The 26434-nt window shown below is 43.2% G+C and overlaps 2 protein-coding genes across 4 annotated transcripts in view; one reads left to right on the top strand and one right to left on the bottom strand.

Moving 5' to 3' along the window:
- LOC126267773 (laminin subunit gamma-1-like) overlaps positions 1–26434 on the top strand; it is a 184457-nt gene that overhangs the window by 30362 nt on the left and 127661 nt on the right. The gene's annotated exons all lie outside the window — the stretch shown is intronic.
- LOC126266753 (glycerol-3-phosphate dehydrogenase, mitochondrial) overlaps positions 1–26434 on the bottom strand; it is a 301663-nt gene that overhangs the window by 227635 nt on the left and 47594 nt on the right. The window contains exon 2 of one of the 3 annotated variants that reach the window (XM_049971263.1): positions 25401–25667. The exons of the other annotated variants lie outside the window; for them this stretch is intronic. The gene's annotated coding sequence lies outside the window, so the exon portion shown is untranslated. The remainder of the gene's footprint in view (positions 1–25400; positions 25668–26434) is intronic. 3 annotated transcript variants of the gene reach the window in all.

Genomic DNA, 26434 nt, shown 5'->3' with positions numbered 1-26434 from the left:
ATGATAGTGAATTATAGTTGTATAAAGTGTTTCTTCTTAGTGAAATCAGTGATACAAAGTGCTTCTCACCAAACATCTGTCATGCTCGCAGCCAGATCAGTGTCAATAGTATGCCCAGTAATACAAACAGTTTTTTATTTTTTCATTATTTGTACTATGTTGTCTAGGATACAAGCATTACTTAGTGGAAAGTGCCAACTACTCATTTTTTTAAAATGATTTTCTTTACTATGTGCCCTATAAAATTTATATTGTTTACTCACACTTTCCTTTTCTTGTATAGAATGACAAAATTTACTCTCCTCTTCAATTTATGTATAATCTGTAGTATATGTAAAAAAGTTTCTTCCACTACTGCTCCATCCATCATGCTGATGTTTCCCTCATACTGCCCCATCCAACAGTGCAAACTAGAGGAAGAGATGAAACCAGAATGCACAACGTGCCTGTGGCATCACAAGTGCATGACATACAGAAACATGAACTCAAGATCAATGTGTCGATACTCTATATAAATTATTATGCCTGTCCTACAATGCTTTGCCCCCCAAAAAAAGATGACAAATGGGCATGTAGAAGGGTTAAAGGAACAACAATAAGAGAAAAACGAAACAGGAAAGAGTATAAAAATGAAAACCTATAAAATGACAATAATGTTAACCAACATTAGGAATATAATAGGTTAATAGAATATTTTTTTTAAATGTATCGTTGCTAATATATTTAAATAAATATATATGGTTACAAAAAAAAATAACCTGGGTGTCTGTGCTGTCCTCATCATTTCATCATCATTCATGAATGTGGCAAGACTGGACTGAGTAAAGGTTTGTCATCTAATACGACAGGATCTGAAATATGTCCTATAACATAGTACACAGTTGTAATGTGCGTTATTCCTGTCAAATTTTAAACAGTGACAATATCTGATAAAATTTGACATGACACAAACAATAACGAACAAGACAAACTGTGCGCTATGTTGTATGACATATTTCAGATCCTGTAGTACTAATTGACAAGCATGTCATTGCTATAGAAGTGTATAGTATCCCACTGACGACGGATTATAAACCCGAAAACTGGTTTTCGCAAAAAAAAAGACATTTCTAGTGTAGCTCACGGTGTACAGAAGATGTCTTTTAATAAATATCTGGAAGCTGGGGAGCATCAAGCGTTCAAAATTTTTACTTCCAGATCTAGACAGATAATTTTTTATATTACTTGCCGAGATAATGATAAATGAAAAGCACAATATTATGGATATTATATAGTATTAACTTATTAAATAACGTATAACATTAATAATTTTGTGATTTTCATTTATAATTATGAAGTTCTGCCAAAAAGCGCGTTCGATTCTGCTGCACCTCGCGTCCTCCGTGGTGAAAACTTACCGCATCGATACCTATTCCGTTGTCTTCCCGCGGTTCTACCACACAACCACGCCGGCTACAGAGGAGACGAATTTTTTCAACGATTGGATTCCATGGCGAAGTCAATTGAAAACCGCGTCTCGATTAATAAGAGACTCACTGTCAGACAGTCGTATTTCCACGGAACTCCAAAAGTTAGACGTATGGGCCAGAGGACTCTGTACCGAAATATTGTGGCAGGAAGTTACAAACATCCGGCAGTTTGCCCGAAATTTTGTGGAACAGTATGTACGCTGGGAAAGTTTTAAACCTCACAGCTGTAAATATGATTATAAACGAATGCAGTACTCATTTCATACTTCGTAATGTAGGAAATGTTACTCTGATTTTAACTAGTTTGTATGAGAGGATGTCAGAAGAGCACAGTGAGGTGACAGTCATGGGATAGCGATATACACATATACATATTACATTAGATTCAGTTTTCATTCCATAGACCCAAAAATGAGATGATTCTCCTGGGTGTGTATGGTGATAGTATCGTTTACACAAGCTATGAAAGGGCATTGCATTGGTGGAGCTCTCATCTGAGCTCAGAAAAAGGTTCCGACTTGATTATGGCCGCACGAGAGCCACTATCAGACTGAACGCGGAATAGTACTTGGAGCTAGACGCGTGGGACATTCCGTTCCAGAAATCGTTCGGGAATTCAATATGCTGGGGTCTACAGTGTTGAGAGTGTGTCGAGAACACCAATTTTCAGGCATACCTCTCACCACGGACGGTGCAGTAGCCGACGGCCTTCACTTAAGGACCGTGAGTAGCGACGCTTGCATGGAGTTGACAGTGCTAGCAGACAAGCAACAGCGCGTGAAATAACCGCAGGAATCAACGTGGGACGTACGACGAACGTATCCGTTAGAACAGTGCGGCGAAATTTGGCGTTAGTGGGTTATGGCAGCTGCTGACCGACGCGAGTGCCTTTGCTAACAACAACGCGACATCGTCTGCAGCGCTTCTCTTAGGCTCCTGATCATATCGGTCGAACTCTAGACGATTGGGAAAACGTGGCCTCGTCAGATGAGTCACGATTTCAGGTGGTAAAAGCTGACGGTGGTGTTCGAATGTGGTGCAGACCCCAAGAAAGCCATACACTCACGTTGTCAACAAGGCACTGTGCAAGCTCGTGATGGCTCCATAATGGTGTGGACTGGGTCCTCTGGTCCAACTGAACCGATCATTGACTGGAAATGGTTATGTTCGGCTACTTGGAGACCGTTTTCAGCCATTCATGGAGGGTATGTTCCCAAACAAAGATGGAATTTTTATGGATGATTATGCGTCATGTCATCGGGCTAAATTTGTTCGCTATTGGCTTGGAGAACATTCTGAACAATACGAATGATTTAACCATCCCGATAGCCCGCCATGAACTCCATCGAACATTTGTGGGACATGATGTGGAGGTCAGTACCTGCAGTAAAACCTACACTGCCGACACTACCGCAATTATGAACGGCTACATAGGCAGCATGACTCAATATTTGTGCAGGATACTTGCAGCAACTTGTTGAGTCCATGCCACGTCGAGCTGCTGAACTACGACGGGCAATGGGAGGCCCGATAAGATATTGTCGGATACCCCATGACTTTTGTGACCTCTGTGTAAATCCTAAGATGACAAATGCTAGCTAAACACAGAACCACTACTTGTTCGCTGCTATCAGAAGCCTGACAGCCTATAAATATAAAAATACTTTCATACTTATCAGAGAAACGGGTGCGAATATGTCAGTACCATTAAAATAGATTGGTTGTAGTAAATAAAGTAATAAACAAACATTTATTTACCAGCATCACCTAAAGTGTTAGTTTCCTTGTTTTTCCTCCCTGTTATTTCTTAATTCTAATGTTTTGCTGTTGTCTCAGTGTCTGTTTCCTTAGCAGAGCTCACGACTCTCCAGTTCGTAATAATCTTCCCTCAGAATGAAGTAAAGGGTTTTATATTCAATAAACGGCTCAAGATCGACTCGCTACCCGACACTGAAGTGTGCATTACAGATGTAAATGAAGTTCCAGTCATGTTCAGGTTATGGTTGACCGCGTCCAAAAAACAATTGCCCGCACAGCGCTGCTCACTGTTGAGCTTGTGGAAAATGTGGACACCAGCCAGCAGTGTGTCAACAAGCTGCACGCCAGCATTGCGTAACAACACGGCCCAATGAAGGAGAATCTCTCCATGAGGTCACGTCAAGTGGGCAAGCCATTTGGCAAACACCATGGAATTTGATATTGGCTGTCGTTATTTCCTACCAGTGAGTTGAGTTCCAGCTGGTTCCAGCTGGACACTGGAGCTCTTGTGTCATTAGTCAATGGTGGTATTGTCGACTCAGTTCCCTCCGCTTCAAATTACTCAGTGACAGTTATGTCTTGCTATGAAAAGACCATTTTGTAGAGCTCGCTCTTTACCGTTTGAAGTTATGGACGCTATTCAGGCCAGCGTAACACGGCTTCAGGGACTAGGCACTATTTCACTGTATCGCAGTATACCGAGTCGGCAAGGAAATTCAGTACATGGTGTCCAAAATACGATCCAGTAGACACGTGGCTGACGACGTAGCCGACCTATAGAGAAAGACAGACGTTACGATAACGTGTGGCAAGATGATTGTAACGACGTATTGACGCAGCTTTGCGTCAACCATTGTGCACTCCTTCCCAGCAGACAGCCAAACAAATAGTTATTTGTACGCACCAGCCGACCCACTGTGCACAGGTTCAAGTTGATAACCATGAGAGATGACATGCCTTTACGATGCACACAGTGACTTGCCCCCTCTCATATTTATATCTTACTCTGATTAATTCAATTTGGGGAAGTATAGCCGTGTATGGTCATCACAAGGCTACTATTGAGAAGTCAGAGCCGGCCGATGTGGCCGAGCGGTTCTAGACGCTTCAGTCTGGAACCGCGCGACCGCTACGGTCGCAGGCTCGAATCCTGCCTCTGGCATGGGTGTGTGTGATGTCCTTAGGTTAGTTAGGTTTAAGTAGTTCTAAGTTCTAGGGAACTGATGACCTCAGATGTTAAGTCCCATAGTGCTCAGAGCCATTTGAACCATTTGAGAAGTCAGAAGATATGAATATTTTCCTCTCTAATTGCATGCGGTGAATAGTTGCTATTCCTTCACACGCGGACCTTCCACGCAGCGTCTCTCGTCACCCTGGTGGCCCGGTGACAGGTGAGTTCTGCTGAGCTTGAAAGGGTTAAGTCGACGGGTGTGAGGGAGTCGAGTGGATGATTTCCAGACGCCGACATTGTCATAAGAGCGGGGGCGACACGCCCACAGGGGCCTGAAGGAGCGGCTGGGGTTAGAGATTCCGTTACTTCGCAGAAACTTAGTGAAAACACTTTCTGTCGGGCTACCTGCGAGGCGTGCGAATGACTTGTGTTTCCAGGCAGTCTTGGCGGGCAAGTTGCCGCGTTTTCAGCAAAATCATAACTGCGATGGCTTGCCCAGAGCATAGCTCCGTGACGTAGCAAAATCGACGCAGAAATTGGCGGCAGTATCTCTATTGGTGGAATAGTAGTGCTTCGGCAATAGAGTGAAATTTTCCACCGATTTTCGAGTTGCTGATTGGTACGTTTAATCACGGCCACTCTGGTGGGGGCGGGAATGTTCTGTGTTCGGCTTGTACGGGTGCTCTTGGTAGGATGGGCCCTCGCCTTTCGGTTGGAGTAGGTTACAAGAGTGAGCTCTCGCTGCTCTGGACAGCCTACCTTCCATTGGCTGTCTAATATACTTTTATTTAATTGTAACTGTTTGACGAAGTTTGACAAAGTTTCGACTTCAACGTAACTTGGCAATTGAGCGTTCTGCGTACAAGCGACCTATGTTGTCCGTCTTGAGCAGTTTTGGTTAAAGCTGACTGTATCGGAGTTACTGTGTGACTTCGCTTGTTAAAATCAATCACTGTACCGTCAGTGATTGTGTGGCGAGCCTTCTTCGTCTCCCTCAGAGGCGCATTTGTGTTGCTAGGAAGTCTTTAGTCTGGAACAACCAGATCAGGATAATTTGTTTCGAGCTATACTTGCGACATTATCATCACCACGACGGGACGTCGAAGCAACCAGCCATCGCCTTTGGTACGCCAGATCGTGTCCTTGCAGTTAAGAAGACAGCTTGGTAATGTATGTCCGCAGCAACGGCAGATTAGGGAATTTTGCTGTATGATAATCAGAGCGCGCCTGTTCGTCTTTTCTAACGTGGTTCTGTCTTTGGTTTTCATTGTCTGAGTTCTCACTACTATAGCAGCAGTTAATGTTGGGTTTGCTGAGTGTTTTTCTTAAGAATTGTGTTGCAGGGAATTGGCTGCACATACCACATGGTCATAAATGTCACAAGCTAGTTTACGGACAACTTCACCTTCACAGCATTTATTTGAGTATCCAATTTGACGTATTGTAAATGTTTCATGTGTTTTGTTTATTATTTTGAGTTTAGTCATAATAAATCAAATTGTTATTTTGGATAGAACTTTCATTCTGTAGATCGGTAGAGCAACCCTTTCATTTCTCACTACGTTAATGAAACTTTCCTTTATCAAATTAATTTCTATGAAATTAAATTATTGCAGGTGCCAAACTCTTTTCTACTCCACTTGCAGGGTCGATTACAGTCAGTTCGCGTTTCTTCTTAATCCATGTAACAGCAAAAGTCGAAGCTAGAAAAGTGTGTTTGTGGGGGGGGGGGGGGGGGGGGGCTTAGGGCATCATTTCCATATGGAGATTCTAGAAGAATTTAGTGTTAAATATACTGCTAGCCCCGGCAGCTCGCAACCATAACCAACAGCCACTATGATGCCAGGCCTCTCCAGCATCTCTTGGTAGCAGTCGTCATCACCACTTGTACACTGACCTTCTGAGTTTGGGCACCAAGCCGTCCCACCCCTACACTACTCAGCACAGTGAGCCACTCTGGTCAGCTCCTGCCACCGCTGTGGGATCCTTGCCAGCTGGCTGTCATCTCACCATTCTGAGCATTAGCACTGCCAACCCACTGCACTACCACTCAGACAATGCACTGAAGCACAGTGTCACTTCACGTGAACCAGAGAGGGACACCTGATCTCACCATGACATATGGACGCGGGGGTCGACACCAGATTGTAACTGCTGTAGCTTTTTGGAGCAATGAAGGGTATTCATGCTCGCCGTCTCTCTTCCTGCAGCCACCTTTTTTTTTTCTTAATCTAATTTCATCGATTGCAAAAGTAGCGTTTTTAATCAGTTTTGAGAATAATTTGTTCGTTTATGAGTCACATCCACACATCGCATTTCTGGCACTTCCACGAAGATCTCGAAGCAAAAACGTTAGCGTAGCATCGCTGCCGCTGTCTGTGGTGCGGTGGGAACGCTCCGGAGATCAGCTTCCGCGCTATTGTTCCGAGAGACGCCGACGGTCAAACGTGTTTTTGTGCCGGCGCGTTCCATTAACGGACGCGCCATTTACGGGCGACGGATCAACGTGCCTTCTACGTCCGCCGTCTCCTGTCATCAGATACGCGGGTAGGGTGACCCTTCTTCGTGGGAACGGAAACCTACCATGACGATTCTGTGCTGGGATATCTGATTCTCACTGTGCGTTCTAAGAGTAGAGGGTATATGTCGTCTCTTACAAGCTGAAGCACATGATGGGAAGTGTTCCAGCGCAGTTGTCGTTGTCGTGTTCATCGTAGTCGTCCCTGCACAGCTACTGCAGCCTATAACAGTGTTACCCTTTGGTCTAAGATTTCTTGGAATTCTGTCAAGCCCCCTTTGCGTAACGAGTAGGCTTCACTACTTCGGTGATCTGGCGGGAAGCAATGTTACCACAGCGGCATGACAATTAATCACAAGAAGTTACTTACAAATTAAGGAAACCTTTAATAGTTATATGTATTGTAGTAGACAGTTCTCGAATTTACTCCCGTCCAGGTAACTTCTCGCGCTCAAATTATTCTCGGGACCGAGAGCTGGCTGAAACTCGAAGAGTCTACCAGCTGTATCCATGCAATCGAGAACGCCTTGCGGCTGGTCATGTGAATCCCAGTCACATTATCTAACGGGACATAGCCCATATCCTGTGCCTGTACAGGTTTAACAGTAACAAAAACCACGTTTGTCACTGTGGTAATATGGGAACACACGACCACCTTATCTTTGACTATAACGCCTATAATGCAATTAGGGAACCAGTAGAGACTAACCAACCACTATACCTGCTTAAAACAAACATCGAGTGGTGGACTATAACAGACAATCTTGCTAACATCATTTCCCGGCATGAAGAAGACAAATTTGCCCGAGTACGGCGATTATACAACTCCCTCCCACCGCCCTCCGTATTGCATAGCATCACCATAGGAGCGTTACATTAATAACGAAGTGCTAGCGAGTGCATCTAGTGTTGTGGATGATGTGAATGCGAGTGCTCCGTCACAGAATATCTGTGTGCAGCCAAGATCACAGCGATATGCGAGGCAAAACCCGCAGTACCTCATCAGCTCCATGGTTGTGCAGCTGCCAGATTCATCTGTCTGACGATGACGAGGAGATTCACATCGAAGGGAAGTTCATAACACGTGAAGTGTAACAGTTCCGAATTTCCTCCGAGACGAGAGAGAGAGAGAGATAAAGAAGGAGATAATAATAATAATAACAAAAATATAGGAACTAAGAAATTAATACTACGGCAGAGATAGAATGGTAATGTACTCTCATGCGATTTCAGAGCATATTCACATTTGTATATAAATACGATAATTTTGGTACTGATACATAATACGTTCATGGATATAGCACGATCATTCTATAAGGCATGGTAACTATGGTATTTCCCACGATAATGCAACTAAGTGGGAACTGCACGATGTGCGATGGACCTGTAAGGCAGCGTGTATCTGAATGCCAATATAAAATTAGCTTCCAGTACAGGAGATCGAAGCAGAGGATAAAATGAAACACACACGATGGGTCTCTGTGTAAATTTATTTTGCACGTGTACAGATGGAACAAAAACGAATCAAAATCAACTGCTGTCCTTCAAAATAGCATCCCCCCCTCCCCCAGTGTATTCAGATAACGTTGCCGAGATTGTGGAAGGCGTTGTATGCCACTTGCATTGCCATCAATGTGTGACACCTGTCGCTGAAATGCAGTGAGGATATCCGCTCTGTTTACAAAGCGCTTCCCACGCAATGGTCTCCTTCGTTGTGGAATTAGATCGAAGTCGCATGGATTGGAGCCTGATGAGTAGGATGCGTGCAGGAGGATTCCCACCCTCACCGATGTACACAGTTCTTGATTATATCTGCAGTGTGGGCTGTAGCGCTATCATGGAGTATGACTGCAATATCCAGTAGTGCTGGAGGTATTCGCCGTGTTCCACAGCTGCTAGTAGTTTCGCATGACAGTGAGTAGCATTTCTGCCAGCAAGAATGGTAATTTTCACGCATACTCACTTTTCCACTCTGCTTACTTACATCCGTCTTGTAACATGGAAGGCAAAAAGTATTTGGTATGCAGATAGAATAGCTAAGTCTTAGGATAAAATTAAAACCATACGGTCAGTCGTAAAGGAAGTGGCTGGTCCGCAGAGACAGGTCGAGGATATGGAATCAGTGCGCAGTGAGAATGTTCTATGCGCGCAGTCCGGAATCGCGCTACTCCTACAGTCGCAGGTTCGAATCCTGCCTCGGGCATGGATGTGTGTGATGTCCTTAGGTTAGTTAGGTTTAAGTAGTTCTAAGTTCTAGGGGACTGATGACCTAATATGTTAAGTCCCATAGTGCTCAGAGCCATTTGAACCATTTTTTCGTAGTGGGAATGTCCGTGTTACTGATAAGTCTCATATATGTACAATATTTATAATCACTTTCTGAACATAGCAGGTGAACTAAATAGAAACTTCGTCCCAACAGGGAATCATATAGCGCTCTTAAGAAAAAGTGTCCCGAGACTGTTACCTGAAATGCTCCTCCATGATACTGACAAGAGGGAGATTGAGTTAATAATTAAATCACTAAAGACCAAGAACTCTCATGGATATGACGGGGTACCTAGCAGAATACTGAAGTATTGTTCTATGTATGTTAGACCAGTACTTAGCCATATCTGTAACTTTTCCTTTAGGAGTGGTCGGTTTCCTGACCGATTAAAGTACTCGGTAGTGAAGCCACTTTATAAAAAGGGAGACAAGGATAATATTGACAATTATAGACCTATTTCTATGCCATCGGTGTTTGCTAAAGTTATCGATAAGGTTGTATATACAAGGTTACAGGAGCATATAAATTCACATAATTTGTTCTCAAATGTTCAGTTTGGTTTTAGAAATGGTTTAACAACTGAAAATGCTATATTCTCTTTTCTCTGTGAGGATTTGGACGGATTAAATAAAAGGTTGCGAACGCTAGGTGTTTTCTTTGATTTAACGAAGACTTCTGACTGTGTTGACCACAAAATATTACTGCAGAAGTTGGACCATTATGGAGTAAGGGGAGTAGCTTACAATTGGTTCGCCTCTTACTTTAAGAACAGAAAGCAGAAGGTAATTCTCCGCAATATTGAGAATGGTAGTGATGTTCAGTCCCAATGGGGCACTGTTAAGTGGGGCGTTCCCTAAGAGTCGGTGCTGGGGCCACTGCAATTTCTTATTTATATAAATGATATGCCTTCTAGTATTACAGGTGATTCAAAAATATTTCTGTTTGCTGATGACACCAGCTTGGTAGTGAAGGATCTTGTTTGTAATATTGAAACAGTATCAAATTATGTAGTTCATGAAATAAGTTCGTGGCTTGTGGAAAATAATTTGATGTTAAATCACAGTAAGACTAAGTTTTTACAGTTTATAACTCACAATTCAACAAGAACCGATATTTTGATAAGACAGAATGGGCATATTATAAGCGAGACGGAACAGTTCAAGTTCCTAGGCGTTCGGATAGATAGTAAGCTGTTGTGGAGAGCCCATGTCCAGGATATTGTTCAGAAACTAAATGCTGCTTTATTTACCATTAGAACAGTATCTGAAATAAGTGACAATTAAACACAAAAAGTAGTCTACTTCGCATATTTTCATACGCTTATGTCGTATGGTATTATTTTTTGGGGTAATTCTTATGATTCAAAAAGGGTAATTTTGGCTCAAAAACGGGCTGTTCGAGCTATATGTGGCGTAAGTTCGAGAACCTCTTGTCGACCCCTATTCAATAGTCTGGGAATTCTGACACTGTCCTCACAGTATATATTTTCTTTAATGTCGTTCGCTGTTAGCAATATTAGCCTATTCCCAAGAGTTAGCAGCTTTCACTGAGTTAATACTAGGCAGAAATGCAATCTGCATGTGGAATGCACTTCCTTGACTATTGTGCAGGAAGGAGTGCAGTATTCTGCTGCATCCATTTTCAATAAGCTACCACAAGAACTCAAAAATCTTAGCAGTAGCCCAAACTCTTTTAAGTCTAAACTGAAGAGGTTCTTCATAGCTCAATCCTTCTATTCTGTCGAGGAGCTCCTGGAAGAGCTAAAAAATTAAGCAAATTCCAGTGTTACATCGTTGATTTTATTTATTTAAACTTACGACTTGTCACCTGAATGTTTTTTTGTATTTCATTTTATCTGTTTCTAATATCGTGTTATAATTTCATGTATTGACTCCATCCATGACCATGGAGACTTCTCCTTAATTTGGTCCCACGGAACAATAAATAAATAAATAAATAAAATAAATAAACTGAATGTTTCAGGCGCCAGTACTGAGCCATCGCCGGGTGCGGTTGCAAAAACACGATCACAATCTGTCGGTTGATTTCATTACTACACAGACCAAAAAAAGTTTTTCATCACCTCGGTTCCGAGAGTTCCGGAACCTGTACAGAAAATTGGGGTAGAGATCAACATAGACATCATTTCCACCCCTTTTTATTGCTCATGAAAACCACACATTGCAAGTGGTACCACTATACAGCGAGACCTACAGAAGTGGTCGTCCAGATTGCTGTACACACCGGTACCTCTAATACTTAGTGGAACGTCCTCTTGTACTGATGCATGCCTGTATTCGTCGTGGCATACTATCCACAAGTTCATCAAGGCACTGTTGGTCCAATTTGTCCTACTCCTCAACGGCGATTCGGAGTTGATCCCTCAGAGTGGTTGGTCGGTCACGTCGTCCATAAACAGCCCTTTTCGAACTATACCAGGCATGTTCGGTAGGGTTCATGTCTGGAGAACATGCTGACCACTCTAGTCGAGCGATATCGTTATCCTGCACGATGGGGGCGTGAATTGTCGTCTATGGTCTATGAAGACGAATGCCTCTCCAATATGCTGCCTATATGGTTGCACTATCGGTCGGAGGATGGCATACACGTATCGTACAACCGTTACGGTGTCTTCCGTGACTACCAGCGGCGTTCGTCGGCCCACAGTATGCCACCCCAAAACAGCAGGGAACCTCCACGTTGTTACACTCGCTGGAAAGTGTGTCTAAGACATTCAGCCTGATCGGGTTTTCTCCAAACACGTCTCTGACGATCGTCCGGTTGAAGGAATATGCGACACTTATCGGTGAAGAGAACGTGATGCCAATCCTGAGCGGTCCATTCGGCATGTTGTTGGGCCCGTTTGTACCGTGCTGCATGGTGTCGTGGTTGCAAAGATGGGCCTGGCTATGGACGTCAGGAGTAAAGTTGCGCATCATGCAGCCTATTGCTCACAGTTTGAGTTGTAGCACGACATCCTGTGGCTGCACGAAAAGCATTATTCAACATGGTGGCGTTACTGTCAGGATTCCTCCGAGCCAGAATCCGTAGGTAGCGGTAATAGACTGCAGTAGTAACCCAGTGGCGGACTGAGCGAGTCATGTCATCGACAGTTCCTGTCTCTCTATATCTTCTCCATGTCACTCCGAGGCGCTTGGACACTTCCCTTGTTGAGAGCCCTTCCTGGCACAAATCTACACCTCGGACGCGATATTACAGCGGTATTGACTGTCTAGGCATGGTTGAACTCCAGACAACACGAGCCGTGTACCTTCTTCCTGGTGGAATAACTGGAACTAATCGGCTGTCGGATCCGCTCCGTCTAACAGGCGCTGCGCATGCATGGTTATTTACTTCTTCGGACGGGTTTAGCAACATCTCTGAACAGTCAAAGGGACAGCATTTGTGATACAACATCCACAGTCACCGTCTATCTTCACGAGTTCTGGGAACCGGGGTGATGCAAAACATCTTTTGATGTGTGTATATGCCGCGGGCTTTCGAATGCATTTACTGCGATTACAGTGACGCTACATGTTATCATGGTATACCATAGTTGCCATGACTTATGGGATGACCCTCGTATATTTCCTTTTGTTTCTGCATCTTAACTGTTACTGACTGATTACTATTATCAGTACTATAATTTTTTGTTATGATATTATTATTATTGTTATTATTATTATTACTATTCGTATTTTAGCCTGAAACGTAAGTTTGTAATCTGAACATGTAACAACTTAATAAAATATATTAAAACGCGAACTATATAATACAGAGAGAGAGAAAGAGTAAATCTGAAGGGAACACTAAAGCAGCGTAGAGTGGCTGCGCTTTTAGAGGCGCCATGTCACTGATTGCGTGGCCCCTCCCGCCGGAGGTTCGAGTCCTCCCTCGGGCATGGGTGTGTGTGTTGTTCTTAGCACAAGTTAGTTTAAGTAGTGTGTAAGTCTAGGGACCGATGACCTCAGCAATTTGGTCCGTAAGTCAAGCATTGGTCTCCCTTCACAATTTTTACCGACCTTCAAATTCCTCTCCCCCCTCCCCCTCCACCAAAACACACATTCTTCCCGTTATTACCAAATCATTAATTCCCGTGCTATCGACCGATTCTTTATTTTAGTTAAGTTGTACTTAAAATTTCTTTTTCCCCAAATTCGGTTGATTACCTCTTCATTAGAAGTCCGATCTACCCATCTAGTCTTCAGCATTCTTTGTAGTACTACGTTTCAAAAGCTTCTATCCTCGTCGTATGTGAACTGTTTACCGTCCACGTTTCACTTCCGTACAAGTATTCGCTCCAGACAAATACCTTCGGAGTAAAAAATTCCTGACTACTAAATTAATATTTAAAGTCAATATATTTATCTTCTTTAGAGGAGGTTTTCTCGTTATTGCCAGTATACGTTTAATATCCTTTCTGTAAATCGGTCACGTTAGTTATTTTTCTACCCAAATAATAAAACTCATCCACTCTTTTTGTGTCTCATTTCCTAATCTCGTTCTCTCGCCTATTTAATTCGCCTACACTCCATTATCCTTGTTTTACTCTAGTTGATATCCATCTCGTAACCTCTTTTCAGTGCAGTGTCCATTCACTTCAACATAATTCAGTTATATCAAAATAAAATCAACTGTGCTCAGACTTCCACATCATTCTTGGAAAGCACAAACAGGATCGCATTGCTTTTTCTATGTTACTCACTCCGTCCAACATTCTACGCATCCAAGACCCATTCATTTTTTCAGCCAAGTCTTCACTTGTCGAAACACGGCAGTGTTACAACCTGAAGAGAGGGCACTAAATTTTTTTTTAACATTATCGCAGGTAACTGAAACGAATCAAAAATCGATTCATAAGAAGTCTCCAAGAATCAGATGTGGACTCTGTTTTGCACGGAAGATCAACGAATAGCCAGTAGTAAATTTTCAAATACTTTTTAATGAATTATTGATCATTAAGAAATACCTTGTTTATATTTTCTGGTAACGCAGTACTGACTTCAGTTCAAAAACAGCAAGCTAAGGAACCAAAAATAACAATTTAATATCCTACCAAGATTGAATACGGAAAATCTAAAGCGGGATGGCAGGGTAGGGACCGGAAGCCAGCAATGTCTTTACCACCTTGCTCGGTATTATGCATAATAAGAATGCGTTCCAGCCCTTATAGTCGACCGAGCGAGGTGGCGCAGTTGTTAACACACTGGACTCGCATTCGGGAGGACGACGGTTCAAACCCGCGTCCAGCCATCCTGATTTAGTTTTTCCTTGATTTCCCTAATTCGCTTCAGGCAAACGTTCGGATGGTTCCTTTGAAAGGGCACGGCCGACTTTCTTCCCCATCCTTCCCTAATCCAACGGGACCGATAAGCCGCTGTTTGGTCCCCTCCCCCAAACCAACCAACCTTATGGTCCCAAGTTTCCTTTTACATAAATCTTCCGGTTCCTGAGTGAGTCTAGTTCGTGGAATTGTGCACTGTTGCTACGAGATGCGTACGCAATCAATTATCGAAATCGAAAATTCAGACTTCAAACTCTGAGATAATGATAATAGTATTTATCGGATATTCTGTTCATTTTCAAAATATCGGTACAGTTTCTCCTATCGAAGTAAAGGAAGAAGAAAGGTTGGGGTGTTTACATCCTGTCGACAGCGTAACCATTCGACACAGAGCCCTAGCGCAGTTGGACGAAAACGGGGAACGAAACTGGTCGTGGTCCTTTCAAATGAATCATCCTGACGTTGATCTGACTAGATTTTTATAAATCACAGATAAATTAAGTCGGGACGGGACGAGGGGAATAGAAAGTGATCTGAGGGCGAACTTCAGACCCGCTCCTCCGAAATGCCTCTCCAGTGTTAAGCAGTTCAATTACTGTGCTGCCTCATGTGAAAGTCCATCCTTCCTGTGGACGCGGGACAGCGGTTGACAATATAAGTATGGAAATGGAACATCAGAGCCGTATTTTCAGTTTTATGTTCAGACGACTAGTTTCAACGCTACATTTGTTTTATCTTCAGGCCCTACTATTAACGAAATAAGTACCTTCAGTCAATGGCTCATGTATCATAGGATCCACACTTCACGTTCGGACTATACACTCCTGATGAATGTTGTATGGGTAGTATGATACATGAACCAATGACTAGAAGTACTTATTTGGTTAACAGTAGGACCTGAAAATGATGCCAATGCAGCGTTGTAACTAGTTGTCTGAATAACAAATAGTGTGAAAATACGGCTGCGGTGTTCCATTACTCAGGAAGTAAACTCAGTTAGAAATGGGGAGCACAAGTTAAAAGCGGATGGAACAAACTGGCAGTAAGCGTCAGCAAAATAACTTCACCTAACGCAGCAGCCAGCCATATCTCCGTATGAGCTCATACCAAATGAGAAGCTGATATATGGCCACAGTATCGGATGTTCGCGTCCATCTTTAAAAAAACTTACTGGTTGTACGTGTCTTTTATTTTAGTCAGTCTATGAGGCCTCGTTTCTCTGAGAAGAAAGACGGTGGTGATGGTGGTTAGTGTTTAACGTCCCGTCGACAACGAGGTCATTAGAGACGGAGCACAAGCTCGGGTTAGGGAAGGATTGGGAAGGAAATCGGCCGTGCCCTTTCAAAGGAACCATCCCGGCATTTGCCTGAAACGATTTAGGGAAATCACGGGAAACCTAAATCAGGATGGCCGGAGACGGGATTGAACCGTCGTCCTCCCGAATGCGAGTACAGTGTGCTAACCACTGCGCCACCTCGCTCGGTGTAGAAGACGAAGCATGAATGCAAGTTAATTGTAAGGAGAGACTGACGAATGAATGCAGGACAGCTTCTTGTATTACAATTTTGATTAATTGTTATATAACAATTCGTATAAATTTATACGCTACTTCTGCAGCAGTTGAAAACATTAAAATTCGACTAGCCATATCAGTACGCTCCATAAGAACTAGAGAACAAACTTACAGATTTCTGTACAGTTATAATCTCATTTTCGGTAATCGAAGAAATTAACTAAGATGGCGTACCGTTTATTTCATAAGCCTCTTTTCCTTGGGCACAAAAAAAGGCTCAAATGGCTCTGAGCACTACGGGACTTAACTTCTGAGGTCATCAGTCCCCTAGAACGTAGAACTACTTAAACGTAACTAACCTAAGGACTTCACACACATCCATGCCCGAGGCAGGATTCGAACCTGTCACCGTAGCGGTCGCACGGTTCCAGACTGTAGCGTCTAGAGCCGCTCGGCCGCTGTGCACACCAGATCACGCCCAAAAAGACGGTTGCGCAGAGGAAAGTCCTGGAGATTTCCATGAAAAAGAAGTGGCATGATGTCCCCTGACAAATACCCCATCGTCGCTGACCACTCTGTTTCTGTATCTGCCAACTTTAGAGAGCAGACTCGTCACCACCGCCCTTGTATAAATACACGAGGGTGCCATTTCCTGCCATCTGGTACCCTATTTCCATCGAGACACCGTGGAGAGGAAGACTGCTTAAGGCACTCCTCCAGGATAGATGACAAAAGGACGAATATGATTTGATTATCTCTCGTTTTATCTCATACAGGTCATTGTAGTCCTGGATCACGTACGTTCTGCGGACGTGATTCATCTCAGAACACTACTGGACACAAGCCCATGCTGTTTCCAAAAACGGCAGGAGTGTCTAGAAGCGTTCAAAGGTATTAAATCAGAAAGATTTCCTGCTCATCACGTACGCGCTTCACTGGGAGCTGCTCGGGAAAGTACACGCCAGCCCGTACCACCAGAACCTGCTTGATATATTACGACCGCCGGGCATTAGCCTCCCTTTCCCCCGTAATTTTGTCTGCGAAGTAATTAGACAGCAAAAATTCCCTTAACATTGTGACTAGTTGTCGTCGTCTTCAGTCCTGAGACTGGTTTGATGCAGCTCTCCATGCTACTCTATCCTGTGCAAGCTTCTTCATCTCCCAGTACCTACTGCAACCTACATCCTTCTGAATCTGCTTAGTGTATTCATCTCTCGGTCTCCCTCTACGATTTTTACCCACCACGCTGCCCTCTAACGCTAAATTTGTGATCCCTTGATGCCTCAAAACATGTCCTACCAACCGATCCCTTCTTCTAGACAAGTTGTGCCACAAACTTCTCTTCTCCCCAATCCTATTCAATACCTCCTCATTAGTTACGTGATCTATCCACCTTATCTTCAGTATTCTTCTGTAGCACCACATTTCGAAAGCTTCTATTCTCTTCTTGTCCAAACTAGTTATTGTCCATGTTTCACTTCCATACATGGCTACACTCCAAACAAATACTTTCAGAAACGACTTCCTGATACATAAATCTATATTCGATGTTAACAAATTTCTCTTCTTCAGAAACGCTTTCCTTGCCATTGCCAGTCTACATTTTATATCCTCTCTACTTCGACCATCATCAGTTATTTTACTTCCTAAATAGCAAAACTCCTTTACTACTTGAAGTGTCTCATTTCCTAATCTAATTCCCTCAGCATCACCCGATTTAATTTGACTACATTCCATTATCCTCGTTTTGCTTTTGTTGATGTTCATCTTATATCCTCCTTTCAAGACACTGTCCATTCCGTTCAACTGCTCTTCCAAGTCCTTTGCCGTCTCTGACAGAATTACAATGTCATCGGCGAACCTCAAAGTTTTTACTTCGTCTCCATGAATTTTAATACCTACTCCAAATTTTTCTTTTGTTTCCTTTACTGCTTGCTCAATATACAGATTGAATAACATCGGGGAGAGGCTACAACCCTGTCTCACTCCTTTCCCAACCACTGCTTCCCTTTCATGCCCCTCGACTTTTATGACTGCCGTCTGGTTTCTGTACAAATTGTAAATAGCCTTTCGCTCCCTGTATTTTACCCCTGCCACCTTTAGAATTTGAAAAAGAGTATTCCAGTCAACATTGTCAAAAGCTTTCTCTAAGTCTACAAATGCTAGACACGTAGGTTTGCCTTTTCTTAATCTTTCTTCTAAGATAAGTCGTAAGGTCAGTATTGCCTCACGTGTTCCAACATTTCGACGGAATCCAAACTGATCCTCCCCGAGGTCTGCATCTACCAGTTTTTCCATTCGTCTGTAAAGAATTCGCGTTAGTATTTTGCAGCTGTGACTTATTAAACTGATAGTTCGGTAATTTTCACATCTGTCAGCACCTGCTTTCTTTGGGATTGGAATTATTATATTCTTCTTGAAGTCTGAGGGTATTTCGCCTGTCTGATACATCTTGCTCACCAGCTGGTAGAGTTTTGTCATGACTGGCTCTCCCAAGGCCGTCAGTAGTTCTAATGGAATGTTGTCTACTCCGGGGGCCTTGTTTCGACTCAGGTCTTTCAGTGCTCTGTCAAACTCTTCACGCAGTATCGTATCTCCCATTTCGTCTTCATCTACATCCTCTTCCATTTCCATAATATTGTCCTCAAGTACATCACCCTTGTATAAACCTTCTATATACTCCTTCCACCTTTCTGCCTTCCCTTCTTTGCTTAGAACTGGGTTGCCATCTGAGCTCTTGATATTCATACACGTGGTTCTCTTCTCTCCAAAGGTCTCTTTAATTTTCCTGTAGGCAGTATATATCTTACCCCTAGTGAGATAAGCTTCTACATCCTTACATTTGTCTTCTAGCCATCCCTGTTTAGCCATTTTGCACTTCCTGTCGATCTCATTTTTGAGACGTTTGTATTCCTTTTTGCCTGCTTCATTTACTGCATTTTTATATTTTCTCCTTTCATCAATTAAATTCAATATTTCTTCTGTTACCCAAGGATTTATAGCAGCCCTCGTCTTTTTACCTACTTTATCCTCTGCTGCCTTCACTACTTCATCCCTCAGAGCTACCCATTCTTCTGCTACGGTATTTCTTTCCCCTATTCCTGTCAATTGTCCCCTTATGCTCTCCCTGAAACTCTGTACAACCTCTGGTTCTTTCAGTTTATCCAGGTCCCATCTCCTTAATTTCCCACATTTTTGCAGTTTCTTCAGTTTTAATCTACAGGTCATAACCAATAGATTGTGGTCCGAGTCCACATCTGCCCCTGGAAATGTCTTACAACTTAAAACCTGGTTCCTAAATCTCTGTTTTACCATTATATAATCTATCTGATACCTTTTAGTATCTCCAGGGTTCTTCCACGTATACAACCTTCTTTCATGATTCTTAAACCAAGTGTTAGCTATAATTAAGTTGTGCTCTGTGCAAAATTCTACCAGGCGGCTTCCTCTTTCATTTCTTAGCCCCAATCCATATTCACCTACTATGTTTCCTTCTCTCCCTTTTCCTACTGCCAAATTCCAGTCACCCATGACTATTAAATTTTCATCTCCCTTCACTATCTGAATAATTTCTTTTATTTGATCGTACATTTCTTCAATTTCTTCGTGATCTGCGGAGCTAGTTGGCATATAAACTTGTACTACTGTAGTAGGTGTGGGCTTCGTATCTATCTTGGCCACAATAATGCGTTCACTGTGCTGTTTGTAGTAGCTTACCCGCATTCCTATTTTTCTATTCATTATTAAACCTACTCCTGCATTACCCCTATTTGATTTTGTGTTTATAACCCTGTAGTCACCTGACCAGAAGTCTTGTTCCTCCTGCCACCGATCTTCACTAATTCCCACTATATCTAACTTTAACCTATCCATTTCCCTTTTTAAATTTTCTAACCTACCTGCCCGATTAAGGGATCTGACATTCCACGCTCCGATCCGTAGAACGCCAGTTTTCTTTCTCCTGATAACGACATCCTCCTGAGTAGTCCCCGCCCGGAGATCCGAATGGGGGACTATTTTACCTCCGGAATATTTTACCCAAGAGGATGCCATTATCATTTAATCATACAGTAAAGCTGCATGTCCTCGGGAAAAATTACGGCTGTAGTTTCCCCTTGCTTTCAGCCGTTTGCAGTACCAGCACAGCAAGGCCGTTTTGGTTAATGTTGCAAGGCCAGATCAGTCAATCATCCAGACTGTTGCCCCTGCAACTACTGAAAAGGCTGCTGCCCCTCTTCAGGAACCACACGTTTGTCTGGCCTCTCAACAGATACCCCTCCGTTGTGGTTGCACCTACGGTACGGCCATCTGTATCGCTGAGGCATGCAAGCCTCCCCACCAACGGCAAGGTCCATGGTTCATGGGGGGAAGATTGTGACTAATCAATGCTTATTCCGACACGTGTATCAATTGCCCAGTTTACGTACCTATTCTAGCAAACTTAGTCACTGTTCATTACTGACGCCGGCCGGGGTGGCCGAGCGGTTCTAGGCACTACCGTTGGGAACCGCGCGACCGGCTACAGTCTGGAACCGTGCGACGACTACGGTCGCAGGTTCGAATCCTGCCTCCGGCACGGATGTGTGTGATGTCCTTAGGTTAGTTAGGTTTAAGTAGTTCTAAGTTCTAGGGGACTGATGACCTCAGATGTTAAGTCCCATAGTGCTCAGACCCATTTGAACCATTACTGACGTCCACTGTAATGTGTATAACTTCCAGACATTTCTCTTAGCTTCTAAATAACGTATGTTGAAGAAGTTAAGAGCTAGTAACTGGCCTGTGTTCTTCTAAACTTCAGTAAATTAGGCAAGAATAAAACAATTGCATTTAGAGCAACGTACCATAAGGCGTCATTATTTGATTGCGGAGGTGTGGTTTTCCTGATTTATCGATTATTTGCACATATATTGTCGATATGGTTGAAATTAACATATTGGGCGCCAACAGCACGGTTATCTTGCCATTCACACACGAAGTCAGTGTTTGCCATTGTATCAACTTCCGCATTGACTGATAGGTTTAATCTGATAAACCCTTTTCTCCTGGCGTTAGAGACTCAAGGAGGAGTAAGCTAGTTCTTTCCTCCCGAAACGAAGGAACCAACCAAGCAGAAACTACCCCACCCCCGGAAGTTTAGTCTCGTTTTTGAAGCTATGCATGCATATACAGGGTGTTACAAAAAGGTACGGCCAAACTTTCAGCAAACATTCCTCACACACAAAGAAGGAAAATATGTTATGTGGACATGTGTCCGGAAACGCTTGCTTTCCTTGTTAGAGCTCATTTTATTACTTATCTTCAAATCACATTAATCATGGAATGGAAACACACTGCAATAGAACGTACCAGCGTGACTTTAAACATTTAGTTACAGGAAATGTTCAAAATGTTAGCGAGGATACATGCACCTACCCTCCGTCGCATGGAATCCCTGATGCACTGACGCAGCCCTGGAGAATGGCGTATTGTATCACAGCCGTCCGCAATACGAGCACGAAAAGTCTGTACATTTGGTACCGGAGTTGCGTAGACAAGAGCTTTCAAATGCCGCCATAAATGAAAGTCGAGAGGGTTGAGGTCAGGAGAGCGTGGAGGCCATGGAATTGGTCCGCCTCTACCAATCCATCGGTCACCGAATCTGCTGTTGAGAAGCGTACGAACACTTCGAATGAAATGTGCAGGAGCTGCATCGTGCATAAACCACATGTTGTGTCGTAAACGCACATGTTCTAGCAGCACAGGTAGAGTATCCCGTATGAAATCATGGCGGTGAATCGAGGAAGTACAGTACATACTGACGAAACTAAAATGTTCTCTAACATGGAAATTAAGCGTTTCCGGATACATGTCCACATAACATATTTCCTTTGTTTGTGTGTGAGGAATGTTTCCTGAAAGTTTGGCCGTACCTTTTTGTAACACCCTGTAAATATACTTTAAGACAAAATAAATAAAAATAAAAAATACACCACCAAGAAATTATCCGAATAGTACGGAAATCGGTAGACGTGATATAGATGTACGGAAAAATAAATGATTATAATACGATGATTTATTCAAGAGACAGATCTTCATAAATTGAGCAAGTGAGTAAGGCATTGGTCCTCTTCTGGTTCTTATGCAGTTATTCGGCTTACCATTGATTGACAAAGTTATTGGGTGTCCTCGTGAGGGATACCGTGCCAAATTCTGTCCAATTGGTGCGTTAGACTATCAAAATCCCGAAATTGTTGGAGGGCCCTGCCCATAATACTCGGAACGTTCTCAACTGTGGAGAGATCCGGTGATCTTGCTGGCCGCAGACCACTCTATACTGCCCTTCAATGCTGCTTTTGGTGGAGGAATGTGCAGTAATCAGTCTGTAGGGTGTGGTCCAATGGGCCTAATCATAATACGAGGACATGCTGAAAGTAATGTCTCAGAAATGTTAATGAGAAAACTCTTAACGTTTTTAAATAAAATAAACGTTATTAACAACTTAGATCTTTATTTTTCATGTCTAATATTTATTTCTCAACATAGCCACCCTGGCGACGAACACGTTTCTCCCAACGAGTACTGTCACTGTCGAATGTTTAACTTTGTTGACAGAGCGACAACCTCACATGTGCTTCCACCGCTTCATCACTATCAAACTCAAGTTATAGAAGGTGTACAAGTTTTGTGATTTCAGTTTTCTGCGGTATCTCAGTACCTTACAGTGTTTATGGTGGTGGTATCTTTAGGTTTGATTGAACTTTTGTGGCCGAAGTTCTCCGATGCTCTTTTGTTTCCTTCATTAATAGCGTGAACAACTCAACATCGCACATTACTGATTTTAATACAGTCATAGCCGTACACAGCTTTCATTCTTCTACGAATTTCAATTGAAGACATGTTTTCTGCGGTAGAAACTCGGCTGCAGCACGCACTGTTTCATGCGCTGCCATAGTTACGTTACACACCACCATATTACACGCTATAATTCGGAGCCCTGTCGCTGCAGAGGGTTTCTACTCATATCGGCGAAGCTGGAAGGTCGACCGAGTAATATCCACGACATTTAATACCTCAAACTATATTGACAACAGAGTGAAAAATTCCCAGGCATTACTTTTCAGCACGGCTTCGGTAACAATACTAAAGCAGAATGAGATTTTCACTCTGCAGCGGAGTGTGCGATGATACGAAACTTCCTGGCAGATTAAAACTGTGTGCCCGACCGAGACTCGAACTCGGAACCTTTGCCTTTCGAGGGCAAGTGCTCTAACCAAAGCATGTTACTCAACTATAGCACGTCATACAAGACTGCAGCATGTGATCAGCACAACGAGAATGAATTTTTTCTTGCCCTTTGGTTTCATGTCCAAATTGAATAGGACCATATTTTTCTTTTTGTTATTAGATATAGTGTATAATATTTGGTCCAATGTTATGTTTTTTTCGAAGTACGAATTCGCCTCAAATTAACTACATAAAAAGACATTCTTTTTTCTAGATATCTCTGTTATTACGATACTATGCATGAAGTATGTAACGAGAAGATTACTTAGTTTGAGACAGACGTTAACTGCAGTTGGTGTGGTAGACTAGCCACCCTGAGTGTCTTTTCTAGGCAGTTTACCGGATCTGTTTCTGGATCACCGTCTGTTTTCATCTGAAATACACAATACACAAACGATTAAAGTTCTAAATAAGGAGCCATACACAAATATCTTGTATACTTGGCGGAAAATCCCCTTTTCCCTCCCTTTTATGTTGAAGTGTGACGGGAAGGACCTCTGGCCACACAGATAAAAATGCTGCATGCAAGGTAATACAATGCGTACAACTTACTATACACAGGAGAACAACAAAACCGAAGTGACTGTAGTAATATTAGAAATAGTTGTAATATCAACAGTAGAAGATGACGATTTTGGGGAAATGTAGTTCACCTGTAAAGGAGGCGGCATAAAGGATGCTAATGCGACCTATTCTTGAGTACTGCTCGATGTTTGGAATCTTCCAGATCGGATTAAAGAAAGAAATCGAAGCAGTTCAGCAGATGTTACCGGTAGGTTCGAAACTCACGCAAGTATTGCCGAGATGCACCGTGAGCACAAACATCAAAGATGTAAGAGGTAGACTATATACTCAAAATGCAGGAGGACAGAAGAGGAATATTTCCGCAGCTTTGGTCAAGGAACCATGTCGGAATGAGTAATAAACGCCACCACAGAAAATTGTACAGCAAAACAGTAATGAATGGGAATATTCAAAACATATTAATGTGTTTATGTATATATAGTTCTGTATAATAAATAGAATAACGGCTGTGGGACCTATTTTCATGACTTCTAACATTGGTTTGCGGCTGGGTTATCTCTCTGCTGTTTGATCAAGTTTCACACACGCTATGTCGTTGTGGTTCTCTTCGAAGCCTTTTTGGTATGCTACAGAGAAAGGTGCCGCAATTCGACAGGTATATCCGTTAAAAATGACTTCGATACTTCAGGAAGTTCACCAAATTTTTCGCTATAGCTTATGGAAGATAGTAGTGTCCGCCCCCGGTAGCTGAATAGTTACCGTGACGGATTGTCAGTCCTCTGGGCTCGGGTTCGATTTTCGGCTGGATCGGGGAATTTTCTCCGCCCACGGACTGGGTGTTGTGCTGTCATCACCATCATCATCCTTATCAACTGCAGGTCACCAAAGTGGAGTCAAATTGAAAGACCGGCACCCGGCGAAAGGTTTGGCAGACGGGTGGAGGCCCTAGTCATACGATTAAATTAAATAAATCGAAGATAGTACCTCAGTATATTTTCTCGTTCCAAATCTGTGTGGTATGATTTCTCTCGGATGCCTTACCCCGTGTAAGGAACAGCGGTGGACCCAAAATAGATACCTGTAGAGTACACTTCGTAATCTTTCTCAGCTTTCTAGCTTTGGTCAAAGTATTGAGGACAATGTTTTGCGTTTTTTTGTGTGTGTGTTGCATAAGAACCAGTTGTTTGTAAAGTCATGACTTCCACAAAAAGTACAAGATTATCTGTCTTTCTTACATCCTTCGTCACAGTTACTCGTGTACCGTAATTCCACATGCAACTCATCGTCCATACGTCGAAATGGTTCAAATGGCTCTGAGCGCAATGGGACTTAGCATCTGAGGTCATCAGACCCCTAGAATTTAGACCTACTTAAACCTAAGTAATCTAAGGACATGACACATCACACACATCCATGCCCGAGGCAGGATTCGAACCTGCGACCGTAGCGGTCGCGCGGTTCCAGACAGTAGCGCCTAGAACCGTTCGGCCACCCCGGCCGGCTCATCCATACGTCGGGGGAGGTCAATAGCGAACCAGACGTTTAGGATGCTACCTACCAAACAAATCAGGCGTGCCACATCATCACCACGCACAGTACCGAGTGCAAATATTTAGTCATAACTACTCACGTGGAGCGACGCCGTGTTACGTTCCAGCGGCCCGCGAGCTGGTTCCGCAGCGGGCGCCTGAGATCGCAGCTGGTGGGCGAGTATTTACTGGAGGCCCGGCGGCCAGGTGCCTGCAGCCGTGCGGGAGACGAGCCGATACGCGTGCGCAGCGTGCTTAATGGCGTTGTAAGCGAGAAGTACCCGCTGCGGCGGGGAAGCCTTTGTGCTTCGTGTGGCGAGATGCCGTTGCTTCGGAGCTGGCCTCACAGCTGCGCCGCTCGACTGCAGCTGCGTTCGAACGTGTTTCAAATGCAGACATCGCAATTATCTCAAAGAAGAAAAAAAAAAAAAAAAAAACTGGCTATCATGCCCTTAGACTTAATTTGTGCGAATGTAATATAGGACACACTTTTTCTCGACCGAGACTGTTCAGTTTTTTTATTCTCTCTTTCAGTAGATTTATAAGGGAACTTTGCGCTGCAGCAGGGTATATTGCTTTATTTCAGTCATTACGAATTCGAATTGAACGACCTGACATCGTAGGGAGTGTGAAAGCTAGGAGACGTGGGTGGTACGGACTGGTTAGGAGGAGAGGGGAGAACACGGTAGGAAAGGCAGTAGGGAAGCCGAAGGAAGGAGACCACTAGGACGACCGAGAATGAGATGGAAGATAAAACCGCGGGAGACATTCAGGTACTGGGTGTGGGAGACGAAGATGCAACTGACAAGAAGGTGCGTAAGGCTGGAGTGGGTGAGCCCAAGGACCGGCTGCGGTTTCTCTGGCCAGTATAAGTAAACATAAGTACACTACTCGCCATTAATTTGGCTGGACCGTACATACACTACTGGCCATTAAAATTCCTACACCAAGAAGAAATGCAGATGATAAACAGGTATTCATTGGACAAATATATTATACTAGAACTGACATGTGATTACATATTCACGCAATTTGGGTGCATAGAACCTGAGAAATCAGTACCCAGAACAACCACCTCTGGCCGTAATAACGGCCTTGATACGCCTGGGCATTGAGTCAAACAGAGCTTGGATGG

Source organism: Schistocerca gregaria, chromosome 4, assembly GCF_023897955.1.
Source record: "Schistocerca gregaria isolate iqSchGreg1 chromosome 4, iqSchGreg1.2, whole genome shotgun sequence".
Taxonomy (NCBI): Eukaryota; Metazoa; Arthropoda; class Insecta; order Orthoptera; family Acrididae; genus Schistocerca; species Schistocerca gregaria.
This window is presented reverse-complemented; position numbering and strand designations above follow the sequence as displayed.